Source organism: Triturus cristatus, chromosome 3_2 (genome assembly GCF_964204655.1).
Source record: "Triturus cristatus chromosome 3_2, aTriCri1.1, whole genome shotgun sequence".
Lineage (NCBI taxonomy): Eukaryota > Metazoa > Chordata > Amphibia > Caudata > Salamandridae > Triturus > Triturus cristatus.
In genome coordinates this window covers 912,160,009-912,177,188 of record NC_140584.1, presented here as the reverse complement: position 1 = coordinate 912,177,188, position 17,180 = coordinate 912,160,009, and positions in this window count along the sequence as shown.

The window sequence follows — 17,180 nt, the reverse complement described above, 5'->3', positions numbered from 1 at the left end:
TCTCACGCTGCGACGGCAGCGGCGGGGCCCCGGGCTTCTCCGCAGGCCCCGACTTGGCACTGACACGTCCCTGAGGCCTACGGGCCACGGCGGTGACCGCGTTGCGGGTCCTTGCACCAGGGGGGGTCACAAATTAAGCGGGAGCTCGGCCAGCTCCGCGCTCGACAGCAGATCCGCGCAGGGGGTCCCAGGTCAAGTCTGGCAACGCAGGAGACACAGCGCCAGTACCTGGTCGATCCCCAGCAGTCAGGCAATCAGTCGTTTCAGGAAGTTGCAATATTCAGCTTTAGCATGAAGTTTCAGTATTCAGTCTTTGCGGCGCAGATGATACTGGCGCCCTTGGGGTTCTGTTCCTTGGGGGACAGGGGATGAGTTGGCGACTAGGTCCTTCCTAGTCAGGCTGGGCAGAGGTTCCCTGGGTCCTCCTACTGCTGGGCAAGATCAGTGGGTTTCACAGGATCCCTCACTCACTTAAGAGGCAGCACCTAAGCCCTGTCACTCTCAGAGGCATAAGTCCCTGGCTAGGCCCTACCGCCTACACTCCGGCATGGATTCTCCAGCTCTGCTTCACCCCAACTGGCCAACTAACTGGAAAAAGTTCCCTCCCTCACTTATGTATCCCTAGGTCAGGTGACCTCTAGCCAAGGCGGCAAAAGTAAAAACCACACCTCCCTTCTAGAAGGTTCCAGCACATTCCAGGAGCTTCCCCATTCTACCTATGGGACAAAAAAGGCAGGCTGGTGTCGCAACATTGTTGTGGGGTCCCAGCCAGCTCCTGGCAGCTAGGGTGCTACTAATAAAGACCACTCTGCAGTAGCAGGGGCCTGTGGCAGCCATCTTGGGAGAAGGGAGCACCTGCACCTTAACACTGATTGGCAATGAAAAGGCGCCCGGAGACCTAGTCCAGCATAAAAATGAGGGTGGAAAAAATGAGGCACGATCAAAAATAAATGGGGAGACCACCCTAGGGCTGACAGGTCTAACACACTGCAATGTAAGCATTGTCACTAGATTGAGTACATGAATAACCTTTCAACCCACATTTAGAGTGTGCAGTCTCATGCCAATGGTTTGATCCACTTAACTGTTCTAGAGATGTATACAGTACATGATATTTAGCCTGGCTGCTTGTAACCAGTGCATGTCCTTCAGCTACTCTTCCCTCAGTCCTATTGCTACTATTGAGTATTTATCATGGCTGCCTGTAAAACTGAAAACTCTTGGGCTGCTGCCCAGTTTCTCCTCGATGGGCCCTATAAACCATTTTTCTGGCTGCCTGTAACCAGTGCACATCATGGTGCTGCTCTGACTCCTAGGCAGACCTACTACAGCATTTATCTAAGCTAGAAGGAACCAGTACATGCCCTTGGGCTGCTATTGGGTCACTCCTGGCTGCACCCTAGCAAGAAAAGCCTGCCTATTCCAATATCACACAAGCAAGACCTGTATTTTGCTTAGCACTTTTAACTATCCATGATACAAGGGTGACTGTTATTGTACAAGCTCGGCATTAGACCACATCCTTCTGATTTGTGACTAGACACATTTTTTAGCTTGTTTTTGTTTGTGGGCCTGCACACACTATTTTGACGCTGGAACTCTCACTGCTTGTAATTAATGTACGCCTGCGGATTGCCCTGGACCATTGCTGGGTGGACTCTAAGACCATTCACTATGGCTTCTCCTTTTTATTTCTGCAATTTATGGTCATAAAATGGCTTCCTTTATCCAGTGCATGCCGTGAATGTGCTTCTGTCGCTCCTGGGTATCTGCTATTCTAATTCACAAGTTGTTTGTGAACCATATATATTTAGCAGTTCAGCTGCATACATGTAGAACATTTTATGGCTATTTCAAGAGGATATTTCAATGGAAAATGGGTGCTCAATAGATAGCAGTACCTTACCAACCCAAGGTGTACTCATATATTTGGGACAATGAGCTTCGAAATGCAGTACTGAACACATACTACAACCCCACCGCATAACTTATTTGGTGCACTTGCAGTGGTGTAACGCAAAATGAGGGGGCTCCCATGCAGAATGTTATGAGGGCCCCCTGAAACTCCCATAACTCACAGATATTCATTGACCTTGGGCTGAATGGGGCCTCCATGAAGGTTTAGAGGGCCTTCTGTAGTGTTGGGGCCCCCTGCACCGCTGGTGCTGCAATACACCTCTGTATATTTGTTCTTTATATAGCACTTTGATTTTCCACAAACCCTGTGACTTCGGTGACATAACATTGATGGCAGCAGCACCTACACTCTGAACCTTCTTCCAGCATTACAGCTACTTAACTGTGATTTTAATGAAAATGATAGCTGTAGTTTCCAAGTCAAAATACCCCATTCAGTCTATGTAGGTTACATAACTTATAAGGTTATTGTTAGACTTGGTAGCATTGGCATGAGTTCCCCCTGCATTATTTGTTTTTGCCTCCTGTATTTTTACCGTGTGATGGATTTTGTTTTGCTGGTCTAGATGCTTTGGGCACTTTTCCACTGCTGTTCAGTGCCAAAGTGTAAGTGCTCCCTTTGTAAATTGTTGTTATGGATTGATTTTTCCATGATGGGTCTATTTGGTTTACTGTTAAGTCCCTAGTACAATGCACTGTGTGTGCCCAGGGCCTGTAAACCAAATGCTGCAGGTAGGCTTGCAGCACTGATTGTGCTACCTACACATGCAGCATTGCAGCAAGGTCTCAAGCCTTCCATTGCAGTGCCTGTGGGCAGTCTAGTACTGCCATATCGACCTGGCAAGTGCACCTACTTTCCAGGCCCTAACCTTCACTTTTATTCGATATAAATCATCCCTAAGTTAGGTCTAGGGTACCTCTGTGGTCAGTAAGCAGTGTATGTGAAAGGAAAGACATGCCCTGATGTGAGTGGCATGTCCTGCTAGTGAAATACTGCCAATTTCGGGTTTTTTCACTATTGTAAGGCTTTCTGTCCCATAGGATAGAATGGGGAGTTGGCTCATAACATCTTATGAAAATGACTGCCCATGAGAAGAACAAGATAGGAAAATAAAGTTTGATATGCCTAAACTCAGAATGTTAAGATGCATCTTTTAGTGAGGGTGATTTTTACATTCTGGGTTTGAAAATGCCACTTTTAGTAAGTAGGTATTTTCTTGCCTAACGATCCAGTGTGCCTCTGCTAGGTTGTGTATTGACTGTCTGTCTTTGGAGGGACAGGGGCTGGGGATGTGCATTTTGTCCAGACAGCAACTTGGGGGTGAGGTGTGTCCTGCCTATCCAGGGCGAGTCAGGGCTGGGCTGAATAGACCTGGGCTGCATTCAGAGTAGGGGGAGGAGATTTCTTTCACACCTGAATGGGCCTGGTCTGCCTTAGACAATGCTGTCTCTACGTCCTGCCAGGAAGCTGCACCAGAGAGGACAGAACTGGTTTTGGCTGGACAAAGAGCTCCTCAGCCACAGAGAACAAAGGATTTTGTGTTATAAAAAGAGGGGCCCATACCCCAGACTTTTAGATTACTTCTGGAAATCAAGAGGAACTTTGCCAAGGAGAAGAGCTGGAGAAACTAGGGAGGAATTCTACCCCTGAGCTGTTCACTGTCTGGGGTTGGCCTGCAGTGGCTACTTTCTGCTAAGGAAAGGAGAAGGACTTTGCTGTGTGCTGTGTCTGCTGCTTGAGGAAGATCTCCAAGGGCTCGAAATAGAGCTTGCCTCCTCTTCTGCAGTCTCAGGGACACAAAGACTTCACCCCCAGTCCCCCCTGAACTCCTTTGCTGGGAGTTTTGACCTGCTGAGAGGTGCCTGTCAGTGTCTGGATGTTGTTTTGGGACTGGAAACTGCAAGAACTGTGAAAATCGATGCATCGCCTGTTTACGACGCATCGCAGCGGTGCAAGAAGAATTTTCCAACGCATCGCCGCTGCCAAAGAATCGACGCTGCGTTTGCTCTCGGCTGAATTGTCTGCCGTGCGACGAATCCTGTGCCCCGATGTCTGTCGTCCGAGATCACCACACCAATTCTGACGCAGGCCCTGCTGGGTAAGAACCAACGCATTGAGGGAATGCGGCTGGAATCATCGCAGCGTATCCCGGGTCTTCACTCATTGCATCGTGCTAGAGCTTCATGCCTCTCGGCGAAGCGTCAATTCTGTCGCATCATTGGGGGACGCAGTAAGAAACTGACGCATCACCTCCCCACACAATAAGAAACCGACGCATCAACACCTCTTTGGTAAGGAACCAATGCATCACCTCCCTTGCGCAGCAGCAAGGAACCGATGCATCACCTTCCCTGAGTGTAAAGAACTGACACATCATCTTCCCTGCGACCCTTTTGTTTGCTTTTTTTGATGCATCCAAGGTACTTTGTGTAAAAGTGTCGCATCCCACATTTTCTTGGAACAGAACTGTTTCTGCCTTTCAAGAATCATATTTTTAGTACTGTATTGTGGATTTTTGTCGTTTTGGTCTTGTTTGGTTTAGATAAAATTACTTATTTTTCTAAACTGGTGTGGGGTCCATTTGTAGTGTTTTCACTGTATTACTGTATGGGTGTACAAATGCTTTACACACTGCCTCTGAGATAAGCCTGTCTGCTCGTGCCAAGCTACCAAGGGGGTGATACAAGAACACAGTGAAAACACTACAAATGGACACCACACCAGTTTAGAAAAATAGGTAATCTTTATTTACACCAAAACAAGTCCAAACAACAAAAATCCACAACCTTGCAGCCGCACAGCAGGGCGGTGATCTTGGACTTCGGAGATCATTGCACTCGATGCGGTGTGCAGCGTTTTCTCGAGTCGCTGCAGGTACTGCGACGGTTTCTTCGGCAATGAGTCGGAAACAGGTACGGATGCGTAACACTTCTCGGTGTTGCGTTGATTTTTCAGTTCCCAGTGGAAAACAGCCTCTAGAGGTCCAAAACAACAGCAGGCACCTCTTTGCAGGTCATAACTCCCAGCAAGGCAGTTCAGTGGAGCTGGTGGTGAAGTCGTTGTGCCCCTGAGACTTCATACCAGGAGGCAAGCTTAGTTTTAAGCCCTTGGAGATCTTCTTCAAGCAAGAGACACAGCAAACAGCAAAGTCTTTTCTCCTTTACTTGGCAGCAAGTAGCACTGCAGGCCAACCTCAGCCCGCAAACAGCACCGGGGAAGTATTCCTCCTCAGCTTCTCCGGCTCTTCTCCTCGGCAAAGGTTCCTCTGATTCCCAGAAGTGATCTAAAGTTCTGGGGTCTGGGCCCCAATATTTATACTACAAATCCTTTGTTCTCTGGTGGCAGAGAAGCCCTGTGCAGGGTCAAAACCGGTTCTGTCCTCTCTGGTGCAGCTTCCTGGCAGGAGGTGGAGACAGCATTGTGGAAGGCAGACAAGTCCCATTTAGGTGAAAGTAAATCTCCTCCCCCTACTCTAAATGCAGCCCAGGTCTACTCAGCTCAGCCCTGACTCACCAGGTTCACATTAGGTTCACTGGAGCCACTGCTCCTTCCCAGCCCCTATCATCCAAAAGCCACACATGCAATACCCAAACCTAGCAGAGGCACACTGGATGACAAGCAAGAAACTATCTATTTTCAAACACAGAATGTAAAAATCACCCTCACCAAAAGATGCATTTTAACATTCTGAGTTCAGGCATACTCAACTTTATTTTCCTATCTTGTTCCCAGGGGTTGTTATGTTATAAGCAAACCCTTGATTTTATTCTATGGGAGCAGGTAGGCTTGCAATAGTGAAAAACCAAATTGGCAGTAATTCACTATCAGGACATGCCACACACGCCAGGACATGTCCTACCTTTCACATACACTGCACCCTCCCCACAGGCCTTGGGCCTACCTTAGGAGTGACTATCATGTAAGAAAAGGGAAGGTTAGGGCCCTGGCAAGTGGGTACACTTGCCAAGTCGACTTGGCAGTACTAGACTGCACACAGGCTCTGGAATGGCAGGCCAGAGTTACCTTTATAGGCTGCTTATGTGGGTGGCACAATCAGTGCTGCAGCCCACTAGCAGCATTTGATTTACAGACCCTGGGCACACACAGTGCACTGTACTAAGGACTGACTAGTAAATCAAAACAAAACACCAATTTACAAAGGGAGAACTTGCCCTTTGTCAGTGAACAGCAGTGGCAAAGTGCCCAAAGCATCTAGACCAGTAAAACACCCAGCAAAAACACAAGGGGCAAAGGCAAAAAATGCAGGGGAGCCCACGCCAATGGTGCCAGGTCCAACAAATATCATTCTTGAAAATAATTTGCTACAGTGCTTTAAGAATTACTTAATGTGTTAACCTATAACAATGTTTGCATATTTACATTTTTATGTGAAGCAAATGACATCTGAAATAAGTCTTCTTGGGGTCGAAGTTAGTAGCAGCATGAGAAAGTAATTCTAGAAGGAACTTTGGATGCATAAGACCGTCTTCTAATAAGAATGATGGGTTTAAATTAGTACCATTGCATAACATTTTCGAGTAATCATAGTGTGAGAAAAAGACTGGATTGCAGACAAATAAGTCTCTAATTTGTTGCAGGCAGGAAGTTTGACTCGATCGATAGGCCCTGCGAACCTAAACCAAACCTCATTTAAGTTAACATATTGGCTCATCCGAGCAAGAAACAATTACTCCAGAGACAGAAAACACCGTCCCTTAGTATCATCCATTTTAAGCACTGATAACGTAGCCTTCCCTCTTAGAAACCATTGTTCAAGAAAAGGCAACTCTATTCATGTTTCCATCTGTCCTCGAAGAAGCCATCTCTTCCTTCCACATTCCCTCCTGCTGACTCCTCAGTGAAATCTAAATACTAGATGGAGGAAAATGAGAGGTCTTCATTGGGCCCATGTGTAGAAGGTTGACAGCTCCTGATTCCATAGGGCTCTTCTTGGCCTTCCCTAATATGAACAGTCCCCCCCTGATTGTTACCTATCCTAAGCCCCTTCCTCTCACTGTCAGCCTTCGTTCTGAAAATACACCTCTTTTTCTCTTCCTCTTTTGATTCTACCTTCTCTTATCAATTCCAATTTTTCCTTAGCTCTGTACCTTTTGGCTAGATGCCTGTGCGAGGCTATATGTAAAACACTTTGAGATACCAATATACAGAGGAAGCCCTGCTCTATCCACAAGGCTCCTTCTCTATTTCCTCAGTCTTGTGTCCTACCTTTCTTACTCCATTTTTCTCTTTTTCAATTCCCCCCTCTGTCAGTGCTTACCAAGGGGAATACCAATAAGCTGCATATCATATAAAGTTCCTCTGAGGAACGGTAGTAACATTTTCCCAAAGTACACATTTTTCAAATTTCTCAAACTGCATAAAATTTCATCAAAGTTCATACCAAAGTTTATACAAACATATTTCAGTAAATAAAGGTAATATGGAAACTTTATATGCCAAGCGCTAGGTTCTCTTCATTGTGCCAGTTACCTCTCAGGCACTGGTAAAAAGAATTATGTATCTTTTTAATAATTACAACAAATAACGGCACAGATATCACTTAGCACATTCTTTGATTCACATTAATAATTGACGTGGAACACATGGGTTACTCTCAATAAATAATACTTCCCTTGGTTAGAGTGCTCCTGTAATTTAAGACTCTGGCTCATCAGGGGACAGTTGCGACAGTAAGCTGGGCAGTACTCATATGTCTCCCCTGTATTCCATTTGCCCCATATTTGCTTCCTCTTCCTCAGGCACTCCTTGAATACATACACTGTTTTCTCCCTAAACATGCACCAGTCCATGTCTTGTTCCCAGTCCATCACTGTCAGAACATCTTGTGCCCCCATTTCCTCGCTATGTTTCGCTTAGCGACCATCTGACCCAGCGACACCCATGTTTTCTCTTTATTATTCAAATCTGTCGGTTCCCATATGTTTAGCAGACATCTTTTGACCGCGAGTACCAGTCTCTCTCCCAGTACCTTCCCCATACACAGGATGACATCACTCCAGAACTATATAATGTGTGGGCACTCCCATATGCTGGCCCATGACGTATATTCTATGCAATATTTGCAGCTGCACAAATTTTAGTTAGGAGGAAATTGCTACCTCCTTTGGCAATGCCAGTGCTTCCAGCCAGTCCTCATCTTCCAGCTCCGACAAGTCACTCTCCCATTTTTTCGCAGATCTGTGGAAGACGATCCGTTGAATGGTTGATCAGTTTTGAATAAGTCAGGGAAATTGCTTTTTTGGCATATACCCATCGAGAAGCCTATCCTCGGGAGGTGAGGCCTCAGGAGGAGTTTCCCCCCTCGGGACCGCTGTCTGTAAGGCACTTCGTCCCTGTAGATACCGGAATCTCCCAGTTTCCGACAATTCATAGTCTTGCTATAGTGTCCACCCTAGATATCCCAATGGTATCCAATTTATCAAAACCCCTTGTGTTCCACAGTGAGGTGTTCCGCATCCCACAGCGGGGTGGCCAGTGTTATTTTCTATGTCCAACCCAGACTCCTATGCGCCACATGCCACACCTGAATCGAGTGTTTCGTGGGACCTGTCAGATGCAATTTCGTGGGCCTTGAATAAAGTGCACGGTGTGATTAGCCCTAGGTAAGAGCCACCTACCCATAGCATATCCTGGATAATTCTGGGGTCGGTATATGCAGTAGTTGATGGCAAGCTAGTTGTGCCCCCAGTAGTATTTTTTAATATTCTGCAGCCCAATTTCCCCAGCATACCAGCCATTTACTAGTTTTGAGAGTGATTTTCGTGGTGGACTACTTCCCCAGAGCAACGTTCTCTGTATACTTTCCAACGCCGCAAAGTAGGACGCGGGGACTGAATCCGGTGAATTATGGAGGACATATAGGAAGCAAGGCAGCGACATCATCTTAAAGAGTGCCGCTCTGCCTAATAGCGATAGCGAAAGAGTCCTCTAGTGCTCCACATCGTGCCTTAATCGCTGTAGCGGCGGCAGTAAATTTGACATATAGTACAATTTGGTATCTTTAGTGATGAACAGTCTGATATGTTTTAATCCATCCATGGCTATTGCCACCTTGTAGTCTTTGGGCAGGGGAGGTGGGTTACCTTGCAATACAAATATAAGGGATTTTGACCAGTTAATGTTATAGCCGGAGTAAGTACCAAAAATTTGTAAATATATTGAGAACGCTGTGCAGAGATCTCTCTGGAGAGTCCAGCTGCAACAAAATATCATCTGCATAGAGTGAGATACGGTCTTCCCATTCCTCCACCCACCGTAACCCCCGAATAATAGGGTCTTTACGGATCCAGTAGGCGAGGGGCTATAGCGTTAACGCAAATAAAAGCAGGGACAAGGGGCAACCTTGTTGTGACCCTCTGTGAAGATTGAAGATGGCTGACTTCATAATGTTGACAAGTACTTGTGCGAGTGGGTCAGTATATAGGTGCCTTACCCAGCTGATAAATTTTGGACCAAACCCAAGTTTTTTCAAGACTGCAAAGAGATATGGCCACTCAATGGTATCGAACGCCATGGTAGCATCCAAGGACACCACCACCGCATCTTCCCTTATGGTATCCACTCTTCCCATGACTCTGTGCAATCGACAAAGGTTTAGCGATGTATTTCTTGACGGCATAAAGCCCAATTGGTCAGGGTGGACGAATCCATAAATAACCCGAGCCAGCCAGGTGGCCAGCAATTTGCCAACTGCATTCAACAGTGATATAGGTCGGTAGGACGAGCATTTATTTCTGGGTTTTCCCTCTTTATGTATCACTACCAGAGTAGCTATTCTCTGGTCTTGCTGAAGGTGTCCCTTCTCAAGGCTTTCTTCATACATTGTCTTAAGGTAGGGGGCTATTCTATCAGACCTCAACTTGTAGAAAATGATCGGGTGGCCGTTTGGGCCCATCACTTTCCCAGATTCGAGAGTTCATATGGCCTGTGCTATTTCTTCCAGTCCGAAGTCGTTATCTAGCAGAGTTCTATCTTCTTTCGCTATCACCGGAAGTTTCATTTCGGACAATAAAGACTTTACTTCTCTCTCCTGCCTAGTGGTCTGGGATGTGTATATTAGCTTATAGTACTTGGTGAATTCATCAGCGATTTCCTGCGTATCCGAGAGACTGTCCCCAGAGTCTAAGAGTAGCTCTGTGACCAGCCGACTCGTCAGTTCTCTCTTATTTAGCCAAGCCTGCAGTTTCCCGGCTTCATCCCTAGCTCGTATATCTGTCCTAATTTGTGTCTACTTAGTGTTTTCACAATTTCTCTTGCCTCACTCCTATACTCCTCTTTTTTTAGGTTGAGAACGTATATCTTGTTCTGCTCTCCTGTTGTAGTGAGTTTACCCTCTAATTTCAGTATCTCTTGTTCTAGTCTGATTAGTCCTGTATTTTTTTCCTTCCTTGCTCCAGCTATCTGGGACGCCGCGTGTCCCCATATTACCATTTTGAAGGCTTGCCAGAGGATCTGGGCCGAGTCTACAGATCCCTCATTCTCTCTAAAATAATGTTCTCATTCCTGCTCAATGTACCTTCCTGTCTCTATCTATAATTTTCTCAACTTCAGTGGAGTCACTTATCGTTTCCTGTTCAAAACAGTCCAGCAGCGATACCAAGTCCGACAGTCCCTAAGCTGTATTTGCCATTCCCCTTGGTCGCTTTTGTCAATGGATCATGCCATCCTCCTTGTTGTGAAGATTTATTATTTGAGAAGTGTTCTTTTCGGTGATTGTGCTCTCTTCCCGGTCCCCATCCCTCCAGCCAGTCTGCCGCTGATTCCGGGGTTTCAAAGAACCAGGATCTTCCCTCTGCTTCATCTCTGAGCTTTGCTGGAAACAGCATCGAGTAACAGATACCTTTGTCTCTCAGTTGCTTCTTGACCTCCAAAAAAGTTCTCCTTTGTTTCTGCACAGTGATCGGGAAGTCTGGGTAGAAGGTGACTTTGCTATTTTCATACTTGATCGATTGGACCATGCGGGCAGTTTGCAATATAATGTCTCAGTCCCTTAAATTCAAGAGCCTCGCCTGCAGGGGCTGTGGGGGGGGGGGTGTCCGGTTTTGGCCTACCTCCGGGGATCCTGTGCACTCTCTCAACTGTAAAAAATGTTGACAAGGTCTTTGGTTTCAGATAATCGCAAATTCAAATTTCTACAAAAAGGTCCGCTGCTGGCCCTTCCATCTTCTCGGGGACCCCAAATTTCCTGATATTGTTCCTTCGCGATCGGCCGTCATAGTCGTCCAATAGTCTCTCCATTTTCTTACTGGCAGCTTGGAGCTCCTTGATTTCTCGTATCATCTAATTTGACTCTCAGCTTAACTCTGCGGTGACCAATTCCACGTTTTTTACTTTTTCGCTTATTTTATGCATGTCCGCTATTATCAGCGTCACCTCAGCTATTATCAAGTCCATTTTATTTTCCAGGGATGTACGAACACCAACAATGGCCTCCATCATATCTTTCAGTGACGGTTCCCCGCAGTCCGACATCAGCCCCGCATCTTCTCCTCCCTTGCCGAGAAGGTCTGGCTCAGACCGCTTCTGCATGATAAATTTATCCCATTTGGTCTGGAGGGTTCCCTTTGCCCCCCAACATTGTGGCCAGTTCGCTGGTGACCTGCCGGGGCCCAAATGGGTGCTACACACTCCTAAGCCTGTGGCCTCTTTGTGGCCCCTTTTTTGTAGATTGGCTTCTTTGCCTGCTAGCCTCCGCACTCTTCAGTTTCCCGCACCCCTGGTCGTGGCCAATATTTTTTCAATCGAGCTCCCCCATTCTGACCAACTCTGCTGAGCCTCAATCAGTGATCTCATATACCGCCTTTTGTTGCTCAGGCTTGACTTGTTGCCTCGTTAGGGACCTCTTTGCCGAGTATCAGAGCCCCACCTTTGATCCCGGTAGCCGAACAACCTGCTTCTATTGTCACTAAGACCTTTAAAACCACTTCCCCACCTCCTTCTCAGCTGCGGAGTGCATGCCCTGGTTCTCCTTAACTGCTCTCTTCCGGTCCTCCACAGTGCCTGGCCCCTGTGTTGGCAGCTTTAGAGTCTGCTGTTGCCTTGAAAATGTTTGGGTCGTTGGCTTGGTAAACCGATCTAATGTGCGAGGGTGGCTCTCACTCGCCTGCTTTCTCACACTGGAATTGTCATTTACCTGCCCCGGGTTAGTGCTCTCTGTGCACGACCTACGGCGCCTCTCTATGCCAGTGCCACCTTTGATATTTGGGGCCTTTCGCCCTATTTGCCCCCATGCTGGTGTCTTTCAGTGCGGTATTTGTGTGTCCTGGCCGAAACCACTGATGACGGGTCCTCAACCCCCGCGCAGACTCACCGAGGGCTGTCCGCTCAGTTCCACAGCTTCCTCTGCATTACCTCTGGAAGCGTCCGTTCTTCCTCGGCATTGTTTCGTCCACTGTTCCGCTGCCACTCTCTTGCGTCACTCCCCTGCTCTCGATGATCCGGGCTCCGTTCACGGTCCCGTGGCATGTATTGCACTTTCCTATTAGTCCTACATGCAGCGACTGCCGCCTTCATGTTTTCGGGTCTTCTGCGTCCCTCACCAGTATTTCCAGCGTTTCCGTTCAGGCACCAACTCAAATTTAGTCCAGGGCCTTAATCTCCTCCCTAGGCCGCAGCTCCAGACCCGGGCAAACTCCACCCTCGCTGTCTGTTTTTTCACAGCATTACCTTCCGCTTGGCCTCCGATGCATATTTGTATTCCTTCGACATGAGTTGCGGATATTCAGACTGATTTATTACGGGCAGAATCCAAGGGAATCACGGAGCCTCACCGGAGCGCTGCCATCTCGATCAGCGCAGAAGCCATGCCCCCAGGCACTGGTAAATTAATGTAAAACCAGAAAAAATATTTTAGGCACACTAACATAGAATTAAGAAAGTAGTAACTACATCTGCAGTTAATTTTGGTGTTTACATTTATTAGTTCAGATTCAAAGTAGGATAAACCCACAGTATTTACTAAATTGTAATCTTACTCAAGATCTAAACAATTATTTGATTAGTAACACAGAGAATTACTATTGATAGTTGCTTCGGACTAAGCACATTTATAGACTCTGTCACATTTTAAGGGCTTTTCTTTTTTTAAACAGTCACCTTCTAAGTAGTCCAAATAAAAAGTTATAATGTCAATAGTCATCAAGAATCATCAAGGATAATGAGCAATGATTCAGGTAAGCAATATGAACACTTTCAAGGTGACAAGAAACAATTGGTCTTCTCGATTTTACTGTCATAAAGGTGCTCTTAAGGGAATCTCTAGAGACCAATTTAGTCAATTAAGTAGTCTTGAAGCAGGTTGTAGATCTGGGAAGTGCATCCTACTAAAGCATATTAAATTAAATATTAAAATAAAGATACATGATAAGGTCTAAAGGCAGCAGGGTTCGCTGTGAAGTTTGTCAATGAGCTGAATTTCATAGTAAAACCTTAAGCATAGTAGGATTCATATCTATAACCAGCTTTTATCCAATCAGCATTAATGTAATGCAAATTTTATTGTATATAGTTAATTAAAACCTTTACAATTTTTGTGCTAAAATCATCCATATAGCGTTTAAAATGCACAGGTAGTATATGGTATCATATTAACAAAATTAACATTAAATTAGATGTTGTGCAGTGATTTGCTCCTTAATCCTTAAATTATAAAAACTTGATTTCATACTCTGAAATGTACCACAGTGTGCAGATCCTTAAACAACAATATAATGTTTACATGATAAAAAATATCTAAAAAACAAAATCGAGGGAAAAGAGAACTGTAAATTCTGCATCATTCTTTTCACATGCCTCAAGATTCAAAGATGCTATTTTTCAGATTTCTGTAGTAAGGAACTGACTTTCTGCAGGAATCTGGGGGCCCTACATGCTACCTGTAACAATTGGCTATTCAGTGCTAACATTACTGCTGGCCGGTATGATCTGATTTGATATGTACGAAATGCTTGTAATAAATCATAACGTCTCAGATTGTTCACGGTTGGACAAATGCACAGTAAATGAATCAGAGTTTCTTTCACTTGGCCCCAGATTCTACAGAGTGTTGTTGGCCATGTTTGTTTCCATACTGGAACCTGATCTTTTGAGATGAAAGCCCCCAACGGAATTCGAAGTAGCAGTTGTTGAATTGCTGTTGTTATATGATCGACTAAGTATGGTTGAGGGGAACATCTCTCATATGAGGATAATACCATCCAGCCGTGTTTTTAATTTGCTAGGGCGGCTTTGTCCATGATCCAGGCTTTTTGTTTTGCCGCATTATTAGCTATGTTTTTTTAAAGCTGCAAAGCTGTAGTTAGTGTTCCAGGCTTCTTGTATTTTGAGGGTTACCAATGCTTCTTCTAATACTGTGTTCCAGGCTTTTTTTCCCTTTGTTTGGTTCTTTATTTCGGTCCAACAGTGCCCCATCAAGGAATCCTCTTGTGCTGCTTTTAGTTTGCAACACGTTTTTATTATTGCTGCTTGTCTTACTGGGTACTGATTTGATAGCCCGAATTCCAGACGTACTTTAGCTTGGGATACAAACTGTGGGATCTGAAAGATGTATTTGAATAGCCCTGATTGTTGGAGATTCAGGAAGTTTGCATCTTGTCCTTTGAACAGTTCAGAGCCGTACGTAGGAGTTGGAAGGAACTTAGCAGCAATGACTTTTAATGAATATGAGTTGGATGGGCACTTCAGTTTTGTTTTTAGTATATATAAAGCAAAGCATTTATTTGCCTGTGCTTTTCTGTTTAATAGGTGATCTTTCAATGTAAACCTTGGGTCTACCACTACTCCTAGGTTAAATCCAAAGGTGGAAGGTGCACTCATTGAGTTCGGACACATTCAATCAAATAGTCCAAATAGTATGGTATTTCTTTTCTTTTTATTCTTGTAATTCTTTCTATTCTGGTGTTTTACACACGGACAATGCACAGCCAACGCGTTTTGTTCTGTTCAGGAACTTCATCAGGGCTGTAATAATCACAAACAGGGAACAACATTTAAAAAACATATATATATACGACGATAAAAAACACAACCATATCATACATGACTATTCAGTCTTTAGAGGAAAAAGGCACATAAAAACCACATACATATAAAAGCTCCTAAACATGTAAATATACATGAAAATGACAAAAAAAAAAATTCATTACAAAAACACATACTTTAAAATACATTTAAAACAACTAAGCAATACTCCATATTGGCGAACAGTATATGTGAGAGTAACACAAATTAAATATATAACAATCATAAGATATAGAGAAGAGAAAAGAGTAACGACATAAAAAAGAAACAGCAAAGGGAGAATAACAGAAAAAAGAAAGAAAACACCTTCAAACACAAGTGATTAGCAGTACAATATACCCAACAGTTGAAAACGATGATAATTATAGAAGCAAATCTGCAAAGGTCAAAAAACATCTCACCTCTTCAAGGCGAGTGGAATATATATAAATAAAATACTCCGATGGATAGTATGTATGCTCCTTTTAGACTCGTATCGTCTCAAGTAGAATCAATAATCTATAGGAAAAATGTTACATTCCTATTAAAAATGAGACACATAGTCACTGAGAATTAAGGAATTCCTAAATGGAGAAGAATCCTAAGTAGTAAGAAGAAAATTTGATGAAAAGATTAAGACTCTAAAACAATGAAAATCACATCTCAAATATATAAGATGCGGTGAAGATAATTAAATAATCTTTAGCCAAGGAGAAGTTATGATAGCCAAAGAAAGTACCACTCAAACTAATATTCTCATTACACCACGAGTAACCAATCAATATAATGAGACATAATCCAATAAGATCACCATGAGGCTAAAATGTATAAGTAAAAACATATATAATAAGTAATACAGAGAAGATACATTCCATTTCTATATTCATAACCAAGTGGTAGAAAGTACCCTATATCGGAAAGAGACAGCTTGCAATGGGGTTCTCCATGCAACTAGTGCCCATTCCCGTTCTGTCATTAATAACATCCCCTTTGGGGAAATGACCAGAATCCGCAGAAACTGCAGCCAGGATGACACATACCATAGGAATCTTGATGGATGTGAACAAAGGTTCCTAAAAAGGGGATACACACAGGGAACTCTTTCTAAAGCTCTCATTAAGGCAAATCGCTTAACACGAGAAGAAACTTTAAAAGAGAGGCTTCCCAAAGTGAAAGAGAGTATCCGAGAAAGGCCAGTAAGCTTGATCACAAAGTACAACATGAACAGTGGTAAGATCAGAAATATCCTTAAAAGGAGGAGCCTAGCGCGCAACCAAGATGGCCGCGTAGGTGCGAGGCTCCCGAGGACCTCCGCAACCTCCTACATTTATCCTGAATTCATCCTGCCTCGATTGAGGGGACTGTGTTGGTGAGCCTGAGCTGAGGTGGAACCCGTTTTCCGTTCTCGAATTGGACCTCGGGTGCCGGAGTGAGCACCGATTGAGGTTTGCGGCCTTCTTCTCGCCGAACCCCGGATTTGCGTTGGGGGGTGACCCAGTGGCAAAGTGAACAACAACGGCGGGCCGGGCCTGGCGAGTCGCGTACCCCGCACTTTCGCTTTCGCTTTCTCGCCGTTTCTGCAAGTGAGATCGCGGAGCCTTTTGTGTTGGTGTGGCCTCGCTGGGGGACCCGGCCTGCCTGCCTGCTGTGGCCCACCCCGCCGATCTGGGGTGGCCCCCCCGGAGCTTGTGGCCCTGATTGCCTGCCCTCTACGGCGTTGCTGGTTCGATTGTGGGACCAGCGGCGATGGCCACGAAAACAAGATGGGGATCGGTCAAAGACCAAGTCGACCCGACGTGGCACCGTCCATCCGGCCAACAGCATGGACAGCTATACCCTCCAGAGGGGATCTCCCGGCGGACCGCACAAGTCCCCTGAGGGCCCTTCTGATGCCCCGGACTTGCCCACGGATCTGACTCTCCACGACGTCATGGGCGCCATTTCCGAGATGAAGGCCTCGGTGGGCCAGCGGTTCGACACCCTGGCACAGAAGATCGATGCGGTCCTTGTAGACGTTAGCCTGGTGAGGGCCGATCTTTCCAAGACCAACGATCGAGTTGACTCTTTGGCCCACACCGCATCGGGCCTTACGACTGAGGTGGCGGCACTACAACTGGAGGTACGCCGGCTAAGTCAGGCGAGCGCACTTATGGATCGGTGCCTCGAGGATTCCGAGATTCGGACCCGGAGGAATAACGTCCGCATCATCGGAGTACCCGAGGGACGGGAGGAAGCGGCGGCGGAT